Consider the following 16157-nt stretch of genomic DNA (forward strand, 5'->3'; position numbering starts at 1 on the left):
ATGCATATAGCAGAGGATAGTTTCAATCTGCCTACCTCTGGGTTATGGGCCCAGCATGCTTCCATTGCAGTACTCTGCTGCACATGTAAGTTCAAGAGATCCTGAAGCACTCACTCATCATGGGAAAGTACCAATGTGTTTCTTCGTTGGTTGATGGAAGAAACATCTTACAAAAACTCTCCAGATTATTGACTTTTTAAAGTTTTTCTAGGAAACGTTTTAGATGAATGCTTATTATCCTTTGTCAGTATAGACTTTTGCAAAGTGTCTCTGTGGCGCAATCAGTTAGTATGTATGGCTATTAACCAAAAGGTTGGTGGTTCAATCCCACCCAGAGACCTAATTGACCTTGTTATCAGATTTTGGTGATCTTTAAGTAGACAAGTCAAATTTCATACCCCCTGTTATGGTGTAGGGTACCTGGCCTTCTCTGATGTAATCAGAGTTAGATTTGATTCAGTGATTTTATAAAAACATCTAGGAAGCACAATTTAGCAGTGGGTTGCAGAGAAAAAGAAATATGCTGGCAAAAAAATCAAATTGCGTGATTAAACAGCTCTTCATTTTCTGGCTTTATTTTTATGCTAACAAATTTGTTCTCTGAAAAGTGTCCACAAAGCCAAGTCTCTGATTAACACCTTTGTAAGAATGTTTTTTCACCTATTACTAAATTAAACTTGCTTCATTGGAAAGGCAGCAAGATGCATCCTCATTTCAATGTCTACTGAAATAATACAGGTTGACACCAGGAAACATTAACGCCACTGCATCCTTGCTGCTTTCTCATGTGGAAGTCTGTTTAATGTGAAAACAAGGTGATATCTAATTAGCACACAGGTAAGGAATTAAGAAAATCTTTATTTAAGGGTGAAGATGTTTCTCACAAAATCGTTGCCCCAATGCATCATTGAAATTCAAGCTGGAAAGATGATTTTAATATATCACTTGTACATTTTGTATTGCTCTTCTGGTGACAATGTAGTTTGTTTTTGTCAATTACCATTTTAATAATAGGGTAAAGAAAATGAAGTGGATTTTTGAAAGAAAACAATACTGTCAATATACTATTAAAACAAATTAAAATGGTAAAAGTTATTGTACTTTAAGTAAAAATAAAAGAGACAAAATATCAATCCCAGTTTTGGATTACTTTAATTAACAAAAAAAAATGCATATAGCAGAGGATAGTTTCAATCTGCCTACCTCTGGGTTATGGGCCCAGCATGCTTCCATTGCTGTACTCTGCTGCACATGTAAGTGCAAGAGATCCTGAAGCACTCACTCATCATGGGAAAGTACCAATGTGTTTCTTCGTTGGTTGATAGAAGAAACATCTTACAAAAACTCTCCAGATTATTGACTTTTTTAAGTTTTTCTAGGAAACGTTTTAGATGAATGCTTATTAGCATTTGTCAGTATGTACTTTTTGCAAAGTGTCTCTGTGGCGCAATCAGTTAGTGTGTACGGCTATTAACCAAAAGGTTGGTGGTTCAATCCCACCCAGGGACGTAATTGACATTGTTATCAGATTTTGGTGATCTTTAAGTAGACAAGTCAAATTTCATACCCCCTGTTATGGTGTAGGGTACCTGGCCTTCTCTGATGTAATCAGAGTTAGATTTGATTCAGTGATTTTATAAAAACATCTAGGAAGCACAATTTAGCAGTGGGTTGCAGAGAAAAAGAAATATGCTGGCAAAAAAACCAAATTGCGTGATTAAACAGCTCTTCATTTTCTAGCTTTATTTTTATGCTAACAAATTTGTTCTCTGAAAAGTGTCCACAAAGCCAAGTCTCTGATTAACACCTTTGTAGGGATGGTTTTTCACCTATTACTAAATTAAACTTGCTTCATTGGAAAGGCAGCAAGATGTATCCTCATTTCAATGTCTACTGAAATAATACAGGTTGACACCAGGAAACATTAACGCCACTGCATCCTTGCTGCTTTCTCATGTGGAAGTCTGTTTAATGTGAAAACAAGGTGATATCTAATTAGCACACAGGTAAGGAATTAAGAAAATCTTTATTTAAGGGTGAAGATGTTTCTCACAAAATCGTTGCCCCAATGCATCATTGAAATTCAAGCTGGAAAGATGATTTTAATATATCACTTGTACATTTTGTATTGCTCTTCTGGTGACAATGTAGTTTGTTTTTGTCAATCACCATTTTAATAATAGGGTAAAGAAAATGAAGTGGATTTTTGAAAGAAAACAATACTGTCAATATACTATTAAAACAAATTAAAATGGTAAAAGTTATTGTACTTTAAGTAAAAATAAAAGAGACAAAATATCAATCCCAGTTTTGGATTACTTTAATTAACAAAAAAAAATGCATATAGCAGAGGATAGTTTCAATCTGCCTACCTCTGGGTTATGGGCCCAGCATGCTTCCATTGCAGTACTCTGCTGCACATGTAAGTGCAGGAGATCCTGAAGCACTCACTCATCATGGGAAAGTACCAATGTGTTTCTTCGTTGGTTGATGGAAGAAACATCTTACAAAAACTCTCCAGATTATTGACTTTTTAAAGTTTTTCTAGGAAACGTTTTAGATGAATGCTTATTAGCCTTTGTCAGTATGGACTTTCGCAAAGTGTCTCTGTGGCGCAATCGGTTAGTATGTACGGCTATTAACCATAAGGTTGGTGGTTCAATCCCACCCAGGGACCTAATTGACCTTGTTATCAGATTTTGGTGATCTTTAAGTAGACAAGTCAAAATTTCAAACCCCCTGTTATGGTGTAGGGCACCTGGCCTTCTCTGATGTAATCAGAGTTAGATTTGATTCAGTGATTTTATAAAAACAGCTAGGAAGCACAATTTAGCAGTGGGTTGCAGAGAAAAAAAATATGCTGGCAGAAAAATCCAATTGAGTGATTAAACAGCTCTTCATTTTCTGGCTTTATTTTTATGCTAACAAATTTGTTCTCTGAAAAGTGTCCACAAAGCCAAGTCTCTGATTAACACCTTTGTAAGGATGGTTTTTCACCTATTACTAAATTAAACTTGATTCATTGGAAAGGCAGCAAGATGCATCCTCATTTCAATGTCTACTGAAATAATACAAGTTGACACCAGGAAACATTAACGCCACTGCATCCTTGCTGCTTTCTCATGTGGAAGTCTGTTTAATGTGAAAACAAGGTGATATCTAATTAGCACACAGGTAAGGAATTAAGAAAATCTTTATTTAAGGGTGAAGATGTTTCTCACAAAATCGTTGCCCCAATGCATCATTGAAATTCAAGCTGGAAAGATGATTTTAATATATCACTTGTACATTTTGTATTGCTCTTCTGGTGACAATGTAGTTTGTTTTTGTCAATTACCATTTTAATAATAGGGTAAAGAAAATGAAGTGGATTTTTGAAAGAAAACAATACTGTCAATATACTATTAAAACAAATTAAAATGGTAAAAGTTATTGTACTTTAAGTAAAAATAAAAGAGACAAAATATCAATCCCAGTTTTGGATTACTTTAATTAACAAAAAAAAATGCATATAGCAGAGGATAGTTTCAATCTGCCTACCTCTGGGTTATGGGCCCAGCATGCTTCCATTGCAGTACTCTGCTGCACATGTAAGTGCAAGAGATCCTGAAGCACTCACTCATCATGGGAAAGTACCAATGTGTTTCTTCGTTGGTTGATGGAAGAAACATCTTACAAAAACTCTCCAGATTATTGACTTTTTAAAGTTTTTCTAGGAAACGTTTTAGATGAATGCTTATTAGCCTTTGTCAGTATGGACTTTTGCAAAGTGTCTCTGTGGCGCAATCAGTTAGTATGTACGGCTATTAACCAAAAGGTTGGTGGTTCAATCGCACCCAGGGACCTAATTGACCTTGTTATCAGATTTTGGTGATCTTTAAGTAGACAAGTCAAAATTTCAAACCCCCTGTTATGGTGGCCTTCTCTGATGTAATCAGAGTTAGATTTGATTCAGTGATTTTATAAAAACAGCTAGGAAGCACAATTTAGCAGTGGGTTGCAGAGAAAAAAAATATGCTGGCAGAAAAATCCAATTGAGTGATTAAACAGCTCTTTATTTTCTGGCTTTATTTTTATGCTAACAAATTTGTTCTCTGAAAAGTGTCCACAAAGCCAAGTCTCTGATTAACACCTTTGTAAGGATGGTTTTTCACCTATTACTAAATTAAACTTGCTTCATTAGAAAGGCAGCAAGATGCATCCTCATTTCAATGTCTACTGAAATAATACAGGTTGACACCAGGAAACATTAACGCCACTGCATCCTTGCTGCTTTCTCATGTGGAAGTCTGTTTAATGTGAAAACAAGGTGATATCTAATTAGCACACAGGTAAGGAATTAAGAAAATCTTTATTTAAGGGTGAAGATGTTTCTCACAAAATCGTTGCCCCAATGCATCATTGAAATTCAAGCTGGAAAGATGATTTTAATATATCACTTGTACATTTTGTATTGCTCTTCTGGTGACAATGTAGTTTGTTTTTGTCAATTACCATTTTAATAATAGGGTAAAGAAAATGAAGTGGATTTTTGAAAGAAAACAATACTGTCAATATACTATTAAAACAAATTAAAATGGTAAAAGTTATTGTACTTTAAGTAAAAATAAAAGAGCCAAAATATCAATCCCAGTTTTGGATTACTTTAATTAACAAAAAAAAATGCATATAGCAGAGGATAGTTTCAATCTGCCTACCTCTAGGTTATGGGCCCAGCATGCTTCCATTGCAGTACTCTGCTGCACATGTAAGTGCAAGAGATCCTGAAGCACTCACTCATCATGGGAAAGTACCAATGTGTTTCTTCGTTGGTTGATGGAAGAAACATCTTACAAAAACTCTCCAGATTATTGACTTTTTAAAGTTTTTCTAGGAAACGTTTTAGATGAATGCTTATTAGCCTTTGTCAGTATGAACTTTTGCAAAGTGTCTCTGTGGCGCAATCAGTTAGTATGTATGGCTATTAACCAAAAGGTTGGTGGTTCAATCCCACCCAGGGACCTAATTGACCTTGTTATCAGATTTTGGTGATCTTTAAGTAGACAAGTCAAATTTCATACCCCCTGTTATGGTGTAGGGTACCTGGCCTTCTCTGATGTAATCAGAGTTAGATTTGATTCAGTGATTTTATAAAAACATCTAGGAAGCACAATTTAGCAGTGGGTTGCAGAGAAAAAGAAATATGCTGGCAAAAAAATCAAATTGCGTGATTAAACAGCTCTTCATTTTCTGGCTTTATTTTTATGCTAACAAATTTGTTCTCTGAAAAGTGTCCACAAAGCCAAGTCTCTGATTAACACCTTTGTAGGGATGGTTTTTCACCTATTACTAAATTAAACTTGCTTCATTGGAAAGGCAGCAAGATGCATCCTCATTTCAATGTCTACTGAAATAATACAGGTTGACACCAGGAAACATTAACGCCACTGCATCCTTGCTGCTTTCTCATGTGGAAGTCTGTTTAATGTGAAAACAAGGTGATATCTAATTAGCACACAGGTAAGAAATTACGAAAATCTTTATTTAAGGGTGAAGATGTTTCTCACAAAATTGTTGCCCCAATGCATCATTGAAATTCAAGCTGGAAAGATGATTTTAATATATCACTTGTACATTTTGTATTGCACTTCTGGTGACAATGTAGTTTTTTTTGTCAATTACCATTTTAATAATAGGGTAAAGAAAATTAAGTGGATTTTTGAAAGAAAACTATACTGTCAATATACTATTAAAACAAATTAAAATGGTAAAAGTTATTGTACTTTAAGTAAAAATAAAAGAGCAAAAATATCAATCCCAGTTTTGATTACTTAAATTAACAAAAAAAAATGCATATAGCAAAGGATAGTTTCAATCTGCCTACCTCTGGGTTATGGGTCCAGCATGCTTCCATTGCAGTACTCTGCTGCACATGTAAGTGCAAGAGATCCTGAAGCACTCACTCATCATGGGAAAGTACCAATGTGTTTATTCACTGGTTGATGGAAGAAACATCTTACAAAAACTCTCCAGATTATTGATTTTTTAATGTTTTTCTAGGAAACGTTCTAGATGTATGCTTATTAGCCTTTGTCAGTATGGACTTTTTGCAAAGTGTCTCTGTGGCGCAATCGGTTAGTGTGTTCGGCTATTAACCAAAAGGTTGGTGGTTCAATCCCACCCAGGGATGTAATTGACCTTGTGATCAGATTTTGGTGATATTTAAGTAGACAAGTCAAAATTTCAAACCCCCTCTTATTGTGTAGGGTACCTGGCCTTCTCTGATGTAATCAGAGTTAGATTTGATTCAGTGATTTTATAAAAAACAGCTAGGAAGCACAATTTAGCAGTGGGTTGCAGAGAAAAAAAATATGCTGGCAGAAAAATCCAATCGAGTGATTAGACAGCTCTTCATTTTCTCGCTTTTTTTTATGCTAACAAATTTGTTCTCTGAAAAGTGTCCACAAAGCCAAGTCTCTGATTAACACCTTTGTAAGGATGGTTTTTCACCTATTACTAAATTAAACTTGCTTCATTGGAAAGGCAGCAAGATGCATCCTCATTTCAATGTCTACTGAAATAATACAAGTTGACACCAGGAAACATTAACGCCACTGCATCCTTGCTGCTTTCTCATGTGGAAGTCTGTTTAATGTGAAAACAAGGTGATATCTAATTAGCACACAGGTAAGGAATTAAGAAAATCTTTATTTAAGGGTGAAGATGTTTCTCACAAAATTGTTGACCCAATGCATCATTGAAATTCAAGCTGGAAAGATGATTTTAATATATCACTTGTACATTTTGTATTGCTCTTCTGGTGACAATGTAGTTTGTTTTTGTCAATTACCATTTTAATAATAGGGTAAAGAAAATGAAGTGGATTTTTGAAAGAAAACAATACTGTCAATATACTATTAAAACAAATTAAAATGGTAAAAGTTATTGTACTTTAAGTAAAAATAAAAGAGACAAAATATCAATCCCAGTTTTGGATTACTTTAATTAACAAAAAAAAATGCATATAGCAGAGGATAGTTTCAATCTGCCTACCTCTGGGTTATGGGCCCAGCATGCTTCCATTGCAGTACTCTGCTGCACATGTAAGTTCAAGAGATCCTGAAGCACTCACTCATCATGGGAAAGTACCAATGTGTTTCTTCGTTGGTTGATGGAAGAAACATCTTACAAAAACTCTCCAGATTATTGACTTTTTAAAGTTTTTCTAGGAAACGTTTTAGATGAATGCTTATTATCCTTTGTCAGTATGGACTTTTGCAAAGTGTCTCTGTGGCGCAATCAGTTAGTATGTATGGCTATTAACCAAAAGGTTGGTGGTTCAATCCCACCCAGAGACCTAATTGACCTTGTTATCAGATTTTGGTGATCTTTAAGTAGACAAGTCAAAATTTCAAACCCCCTGTTATGGTGTAGGGTACCTGGCCTTCTCTGATGTAATCAGAGTTAGATTTGATTCAGTGATTTTATAAAAACAGCTAGGAAGCACAATTTAGCAGTGGGTTGCAGAGAAAAAAAATATGCTGGCAGAAAAATCCAATTGAGTGATTAAACAGCTCTTTATTTTCTGGCTTTATTTTTATGCTAACAAATTTGTTCTCTGAAAAGTGTCCACAAAGCCAAGTCTCTGATTAACACCTTTGTAAGGATGGTTTTTCACCTATTACTAAATTAAACTTGCTTCATTGGAAAGGCAGCAAGATGCATCCTCATTTCAATGTCTACTGAAATAATACAGGTTGACACCAGGAAACATTAACGCCACTGCATCCTTGCTGCTTTCTCATGTGGAAGTCTGTTTAATGTGAAAACAAGGTGATATCTAATTAGCACACAGGTAAGGAATTAAGAAAATCTTTATTTAAGGGTGAAGATGTTTCTCACAAAATCGTTGCCCCAATGCATCATTGAAATTCAAGCTGGAAAGATGATTTTAATATATCACTTGTACATTTTGTATTGCTCTTCTGGTGACAATGTAGTTTGTTTTTGTCAATTACCATTTTAATAATAGGGTAAAGAAAATGAAGTGGATTTTTGAAAGAAAACAATACTGTCAATATACTATTAAAACAAATTAAAATGGTAAAAGTTATTGTACTTTAAGTAAAAATAAAAGAGCCAAAATATCAATCCCAGTTTTGGATTACTTTAATTAACAAACAAAAAAATGCATATAGCAGAGGATAGTTTCAATCTGCCTACCTCTGGGTTATGGGCCCAGCATGCTTCCATTGCTGTACTCTGCTGCACATGTAAGTGCAAGAGATCCTGAAGCACTCACTCATCATGGGAAAGTACCAATGTGTTTCTTCGTTGGTTGATAGAAGAAACATTTTACAAAAACTCTCCAGATTATTGACTTTTTTAAGTTTTTCTAGGAAACGTTTTAGATGAACGCTTATTAGCCTTTGTCAGTATGAACTTTTGCAAAGTGTCTCTGTGGTGCAATCAGTTAGTATGTACGGCTATTAACCAAAAGGTTGGTGGTTCAATCCCACCCAGGGACCTAATTGACCTTGTTATCAGATTTTGGTGATCTTTAAGTAGACAAGTCAAATTTCATACCCCCTGTTATGGTGTAGGGTACCTGGCCTTCTCTGATGTAATCAGAGTTAGATTTGATTCAGTGATTTTATAAAAACATCTAGGAAGCACAATTTAGCAGTGGGTTGCAGAGAAAAAGAAATATGCTGGCAAAAAAATCAAATTGCGTGATTAAACAGCTCTTCATTTTCTGGCTTTATTTTTATGCTAACAAATTTGATCTCTGAAAAGTGTCCACAAAGCCAAGTCTCTGATTAACACCTTTGTAGGGATGGTTTTTCACCTATTACTAAATTAAACTTGCTTCATTGGAAAGGCAGCAAGATGCATCCTCATTTCAATGTCTACTGAAATAATACAGGTTGACACCAGGAAACATTAACGCCACTGCATCCTTGCTGCTTTCTCATGTGGAAGTCTGTTTAATGTGAAAACAAGGTGATATCTAATTAGCACACAGGTAAGGAATTAAGAAAATCTTTATTTAAGGGTGAAGATGTTTCTCACAAAATCGTTGACCCAATGCATCATTGAAATTCAAGCTGGAAAGATGATTTTAATATATCACTTGTACATTTTGTATTGCTCTTCTGGTGACAATGTAGTTTGTTTTTGTCAATTACCATTTTAATAATAGGGTAAAGAAAATGAAGTGGATTTTTGAAAGAAAACAATACTGTCAATATACTATTAAAACAAATTAAAATGGTAAAAGTTATTGTACTTTAAGTAAAAATAAAAGAGACAAAATATCAATCCCAGTTTTGGATTACTTTAATTAACAAAAAAAAATGCATATAGCAGAGGATAGTTTCAATCTGCCTACCTCTGGGTTATGGGCCCAGCATGCTTCCATTTCAGTACTCTGCTGCACATGTAAGTTCAAGAGATCCTGAAGCACTCACTCATCATGGGAAAGTACCAATGTGTTTCTTCGTTGGTTGATGGAAGAAACATCTTACAAAAACTCTCCAGATTATTGACTTTTTAAAGTTTTTCTAGGAAACGTTTTAGATGAATGCTTATTAGCCTTTGTCAGTATGGACTTTTGCAAAGTGTCTCTGTGGCGCAATCAGTTAGTATGTATGGCTATTAACCAAAAGGTTGGTGGTTCAATCCCACCCAGGGACCTAATTGACCTTGTTATCAGATTTTGGTGATCTTTAAGTAGACAAGTCAAAATTTCAAACCCCCTGTTATGGTGTAGGGTACCTGGCCTTCTCTGATGTAATCAGAGTTAGATTTGATTCAGTGATTTTATAAAAACAGCTAGGAAGCACAATTTAGCAGTGGGTTGCAGAGAAAAAAAATATGCTGGCAGAAAAATCCAATTGAGTGATTAAACAGCTCTTTATTTTCTGGCTTTTTTTTTATGCTAACAAATTTGTTCTCTGAAAAGTGTCCACAAAGCCAAATCTCTGATTAACACCTTTGTAAGGATGGTTTTTCACCTATTACTAAATTAAACTTGCTTCATTGGAAAGGCAGCAAGATGCATCCTCATTTCAATGTCTACTGAAATAATACAGGTTGACACCAGGAAACATTAACGCCACTGCATCCTTGCTGCTTTCTCATGTGGAAGTCTGTTTAATGTGAAAACAAGGTGATATCTAATTAGCACACAGGTAAGGAATTAAGAAAATCTTTATTTAAGGGTGAAGATGTTTCTCACAAAATCGTTGCCCCAATGCATCATTGAAATTCAAGCTGGAAATATGATTTTAATATATCACTTGTACATTTTGTATTGCTCTTCTGGTGACAATGTAGTTTGTTTTTGTCAATTACCATTTTAATAATAGGGTAAAGAAAATGAAGTGGATTTTTGAAAGAAAACAATACTGTCAATATACTATTAAAACAAATTAAAATGGTAAAAGTTATTGTACTTTAAGTAAAAATAAAAGAGACAAAATATCAATCCCAGTTTTGGATTACTTTAATTAACAAAAAAAAAATGCATATAGCAGAGGATAGTTTCAATCTGCCTACCTCTGGGTTATGGGCCCAGCATGCTTCCATTGCAGTACTCTGCTGCACATGTAAGTGCAAGAGATCCTGAAGCACTCACTCATCATGGGAAAGTACCAATGTGTTTCTTCGTTGGTTGATGGAAGAAACATTTTACAAAAACTCTCCAGATTATTGACTTGTTAAAGTTTTTCTAGGAAACGTTTTAGATGAATGCTTATTAGCCTTTGTCAGTATGGACTTTTGCAAAGTGTCTCTGTGGCGCAATCGGTTAGTATGTACGGCTATTAACCATTAGGTTGGTGGTTCAATCCCACCCAGGGACCTAATTGACCTTGTTATCAGATTTTGGTGATCTTTAAGTAGACAAGTCAAAATTTCAAACCCCCTGTTATGGTGTAGGGTACCTGGCCTTCTCTGATGTAATCAGAGTTAGATTTGATTCAGTGATTTTATAAAAACAGCTAGGAAGCACAATTTAGAAGTGGGTTGCAGAAAAAAAAAATATGCTGGCAGAAAAATCCAATTGAGTGATTAAACAGCTCTTCATTTTCTGGCTTTATTTTTATGCTAACAAATTTGTTCTCTGAAAAGTGTCCACAAAGCCAAGTCTCTGATTAACACCTTTGTAAGGATGGTTTTTCACCTATTACTAAATTAAACTTGCTTCATTGGAAAGGCAGCAAGATGCATCCTCATTTCAATGTCTACTAAAATAATACAAGTTGACACCAGGAAACATTAACGCCACTGCATCCTTGCTGCTTTCTCATGTGGAAGTCTATTTAATATGAAAACAAGGTGATATCTAATTAGCACACAGGTAAGGAATTAAGAAAATCTTTATTTAAGGGTGAAGATGTTTCTCACAAAATCGTTGCCCCAATGCATCATTGAAATTCAAGCTGGAAATATGATTTTAATATATCACTTGTACATTTTGTATTGCTCTTCTGGTGACAATGTAGTTTGTTTTTGTCAATTACCATTTTAATAATAGGGTAAAGAAAATGAAGTGGATTTTTGAAAGAAAACAATACTGTCAATATACTATTAAAACAAATTAAAATGGTAAAAGTTATTGTACTTTAAGTAAAAATAAAAGAGACAAAATATCAATCCCAGTTTTGGATTACTTTAATTAACAAAAAAAATGCATATAGCAGAGGATAGTTTCAATCTGCCTACCTCTGGGTTATGGGCCCAGCATGCTTCCATTGCAGTACTCTGCTGCACATGTAAGTTCAAGAGATCCTGAAGCACTCACTCATCATGGGAAAGTACCAATGTGTTTCTTCGTTGGTTAATGGAAGAAACATCTTACAAAAACTCTCCAGATTATTGACTTTTTAAAGTTTTTCTAGGAAACGTTTTAGATGAATGCTTATTAGCCTTTGTCAGTATGGACTTTTGCAAAGTGTCTCTGTGGCGCAATCAGTTAGTATGTACGGCTATTAACCAAAAGGTTGGTGGTTCAATCGCACCCAGGGACCTAATTGACCTTGTTATCAGATTTTGGTGATCTTTAAGTAGACAAGTCAAAATTTCAAACCCCCTGTTATGGTGTAGGGTACCTGGCCTTCTCTGATGTAATCAGAGTTAGATTTGATTCAGTGATTTTATAAAAACAGCTAGGAAGCACTATTTAGCAGTGGGTTGCAGAGAAAAAAAATATGCTGGCAGAAAAATCCAATTGAGTGATTAAACAGCTCTTTATTTTCTGGCTTTATTTTTATGCTAACAAATTTGTTCTCTGAAAAGTGTCCACAAAGCCAAGTCTCTGATTAACACCTTTGTAAGGATGGTTTTTCACCTATTACTAAATTAAACTTGCTTCATTGGAAAGGCAGCAAGATGCATCCTCATTTCAATGTCTACTGAAATAATACAGGTTGACACCAGGAAACATTAACGCCACTGCATCCTTGCTGCTTTCTCATGTGGAAGTCTGTTTAATGTGAAAACAAGGTGATATCTAATTAGCACACAGGTAAGGAATTAAGAAAATCTTTATTTAAGGGTGAAGATGTTTCTCACAAAATCGTTGCCCCAATGCATCATTGAAATTCAAGCTGGAAAGATGATTTTAATATATCACTTGTACATTTTGTATTGCTCTTCTGGTGACAATGTAGTTTGTTTTTGTCAATTACCATTTTAATAATAGGGTAAAGAAAATGAAGTGGATTTTTGAAAGAAAACAATACTGTCAATATACTATTAAAACAAATTAAAATGGTAAAAGTTATTGTACTTTAAGTAAAAATAAAAGAGCCAAAATATCAATCCCAGTTTTGGATTACTTTAATTAACAAACAAAAAAATGCATATAGCAGAGGATAGTTTCAATCTGCCTACCTCTGGGTTATGGGCCCAGCATGCTTCCATTGCTGTACTCTGCTGCACATGTAAGTGCAAGAGATCCTGAAGCACTCACTCATCATGGGAAAGTACCAATGTGTTTCTTCGTTGGTTGATAGAAGAAACATCTTACAAAAACTCTCCAGATTATTGACTTTTTTAAGTTTTTCTAGGAAACGTTTTAGATGAATGCTTATTAGCATTTGTCAGTATGTACTTTTGCAAAGTGTCTCTGTGGCGCAATCAGTTAGTGTGTACGGCTATTAACCAAAAGGTTGGTGGTTCAATCCCACTCAGGGATGTAATTGACCTTGTTATCAGATTTTGGTGATCTTTAAGTAGACAAGTCAAATTTCATACCCCCTGTTATGGTGTAGGGTACCTGGCCTTCTCTGATGTAATCAGAGTTAGATTTGATTCAGTGATTTTATAAAAACATCTAGGAAGCACAATTTAGCATTGGGTTGCAGAGAAAAAGAAATATGCTGGCAAAAAAATCAAATTGCGTGATTAAACAGCTCTTCATTTTCTGGCTTTATTTTTATGCTAACAAATTTGTTCTCTGAAAAGTGTCCACAAAGCCAAGTCTCTGATTAACACCTTTGTAGGGATGGTTTTTCACCTATTACTAAATTAAACTTGCTTCATTGGAAAGGCAGCAAGATGTATCCTCATTTCAATGTCTACTGAAATAATACAGGTTGACACCAGGAAACATTAACGCCACTGCATCCTTGCTGCTTTCTCATGTGGAAGTCTGTTTAATGTGAAAACAAGGTGATATCTAATTAGCACACAGGTAAGGAATTAAGAAAATCTTTATTTAAGGGTGAAGATGTTTCTCACAAAATTGTTGACCCAATGCATCATTGAAATTCAAGCTGGAAAGATGATTTTAATATATCACTTGTACATTTTGTATTGCTCTTCTGGTGACAATGTAGTTTGTTTTTGTCAATTACCATTTTAATAATAGGGTAAAGAAAATGAAGTGGATTTTTGAAAGAAAACAATACTGTCAATATACTATTAAAACAAATTAAAATGGTAAAAGTTATTGTACTTTAAGTAAAAATAAAAGAGACAAAATATCAATCCCAGTTTTGGATTACTTTAATTAACAAAAAAAATGCATATAGCAGAGGATAGTTTCAATCTGCCTACCTCTGGGTTATGGGCCCAGCATGCTTCCATTGCAGTACTCTGCTGCACATGTAAGTGCAAGAGATCCTGAAGCACTCACTCATCATGGGAAAGTACCAATGTGTTTCTTCGTTGGTTGATGGAAGAAACATCTTACAAAAACTCTCCAGATTATTGACTTTTTAAAGTTTTTCTAGGAAACGTTTTAGATGAATGCTTATTAGCCTTTGTCAGTATGGACTTTTGCAAAGTGTCTCTGTGGCGCAATCGGTTAGTGTGTTTGGCTATTAACCAAAAGGTTGGTGGTTCAATCCCACCCAGGGACGTAATTAACCTTGTGATCAGATTTTGGTGATATTTAAGTAGACAAGTCAAAATTTCAAACCTCCTCTTATGGTGTAGGGTACATGGCCTTCTTTGATGTAATCAGAGTTAGATTTGATTCAGTGATTTTATAAAAAACAGCTAGGAAGCACAATTTAGCAGTGGGTTGCAGAGAAAAAGAAATATGCTGGCAAAAAAATCCAATTGAGTGATTAAACAGCTCTTCATTTTCTGGCTTTATTTTTATGCTAACAAATTTGTTCTCTGAAAAGTGTCCACAAAGCCAAGTCTCTGATTAACACCTTTGTAAGGATGGTTTTTCACCTATTACTAAATTAAACTTGCTTCATTGGAAAGGCAGCAAGATGCATCCTCATTTCAATGTGTACTGAAATAATACAAGTTGACACCAGGAAACATTAACGCCACTGCATCCTTGCTGCTTTCTCATGTGGAAGTCTGTTTAATGTGAAAACAAGGTGATATCTAATTAGCACACAGGTAAGGAATTAAGAAAATCTTTATTTAAGGGAGAAGATGTTTCTCACAAAATTGTTGACCCAATGCATCATTGAAATTCAAGCTGGAAAGATGATTTTAATATATCACTTGTACATTTTGTATTGCTCTTCTGGTGACAATGTAGTTTGTTTTTGTCAATTACCATTTTAATAATAGGGTAAAGAAAATGAAGTGGATTTTTGAAAGAAAACAATACTGTCAATATACTATTAAAACAAATTAAAATGGTAAAAGTTATTGTACTTTAAGTAAAAATAAAAGAGACAAAATATCAATCCCAGTTTTGGATTACTTTAATTAACAAAAAAAATGCATATAGCAGAGGATAGTTTCAATCTGCCTACCTCTGGGTTATGGGCCCAGCATGCTTCCATTGCAGTACTCTGCTGCACATGTAAGTTCAAGAGATCCTGAAGCACTCACTCATCATGGGAAAGTACCAATGTGTTTCTTCGTTGGTTAATGGAAGAAACATCTTACAAAAACTCTCCAGATTATTGACTTTTTAAAGTTTTTCTAGGAAACGTTTTAGATGAATGCTTATTAGCCTTTGTCAGTATGGACTTTTGCAAAGTGTCTCTGTGGCGCAATCAGTTAGTATGTACGGCTATTAACCAAAAGGTTGGTGGTTCAATCGCACCCAGGGACCTAATTGACCTTGTTATCAGATTTTGGTGATCTTTAAGTAGACAAGTCAAAATTTCAAACCCCCTGTTATGGTGTAGGGTACCTGGCCTTCTCTGATGTAATCAGAGTTAGATTTGATTCAGTGATTTTATAAAAACAGCTAGGAAGCACTATTTAGCAGTGGGTTGCAGAGAAAAAAAATATGCTGGCAGAAAAATCCAATTGAGTGATTAAACAGCTCTTTATTTTCTGGCTTTATTTTTATGCTAACAAATTTGTTCTCTGAAAAGTGTCCACAAAGCCAAGTCTCTGATTAACACCTTTGTAAGGATGGTTTTTCACCTATTACTAAATTAAACTTGCTTCATTGGAAAGGCAGCAAGATGCATCCTCATTTCAATGTCTACTGAAATAATACAGGTTGACACCAGGAAACATTAACGCCACTGCATCCTTGCTGCTTTCTCATGTGGAAGTCTGTTTAATGTGAAAACAAGGTGATATCTAATTAGCACACAGGTAAGGAATTAAGAAAATCTTTATTTAAGGGTGAAGATGTTTCTCACAAAATCGTTGCCCCAATGCATCATTGAAATTCAAGCTGGAAAGATGATTTTAATATATCACTTGTACATTTTGTATTGCTCTTCTGGTGACAATGT

The 16157-nt window shown here is 34.8% G+C and overlaps 1 non-coding gene across 1 annotated transcript; it reads left to right on the forward strand.

Moving 5' to 3' along the window:
• The first annotated feature begins 14274 nt into the window (after positions 1–14274).
• TRNAN-AUU (transfer RNA asparagine (anticodon AUU)) lies at positions 14275–14348 on the forward strand. The gene has a single exon. It is a non-coding gene; the product is annotated as a tRNA-Asn (tRNA).
• Positions 14349–16157: the final 1809 nt, after the last annotated feature.

This window comes from Pseudophryne corroboree, unplaced genomic scaffold (assembly GCF_028390025.1).
Source record: "Pseudophryne corroboree isolate aPseCor3 unplaced genomic scaffold, aPseCor3.hap2 scaffold_413, whole genome shotgun sequence".
In the NCBI taxonomy this organism is placed as follows: Eukaryota; Metazoa; Chordata; class Amphibia; order Anura; family Myobatrachidae; genus Pseudophryne; species Pseudophryne corroboree.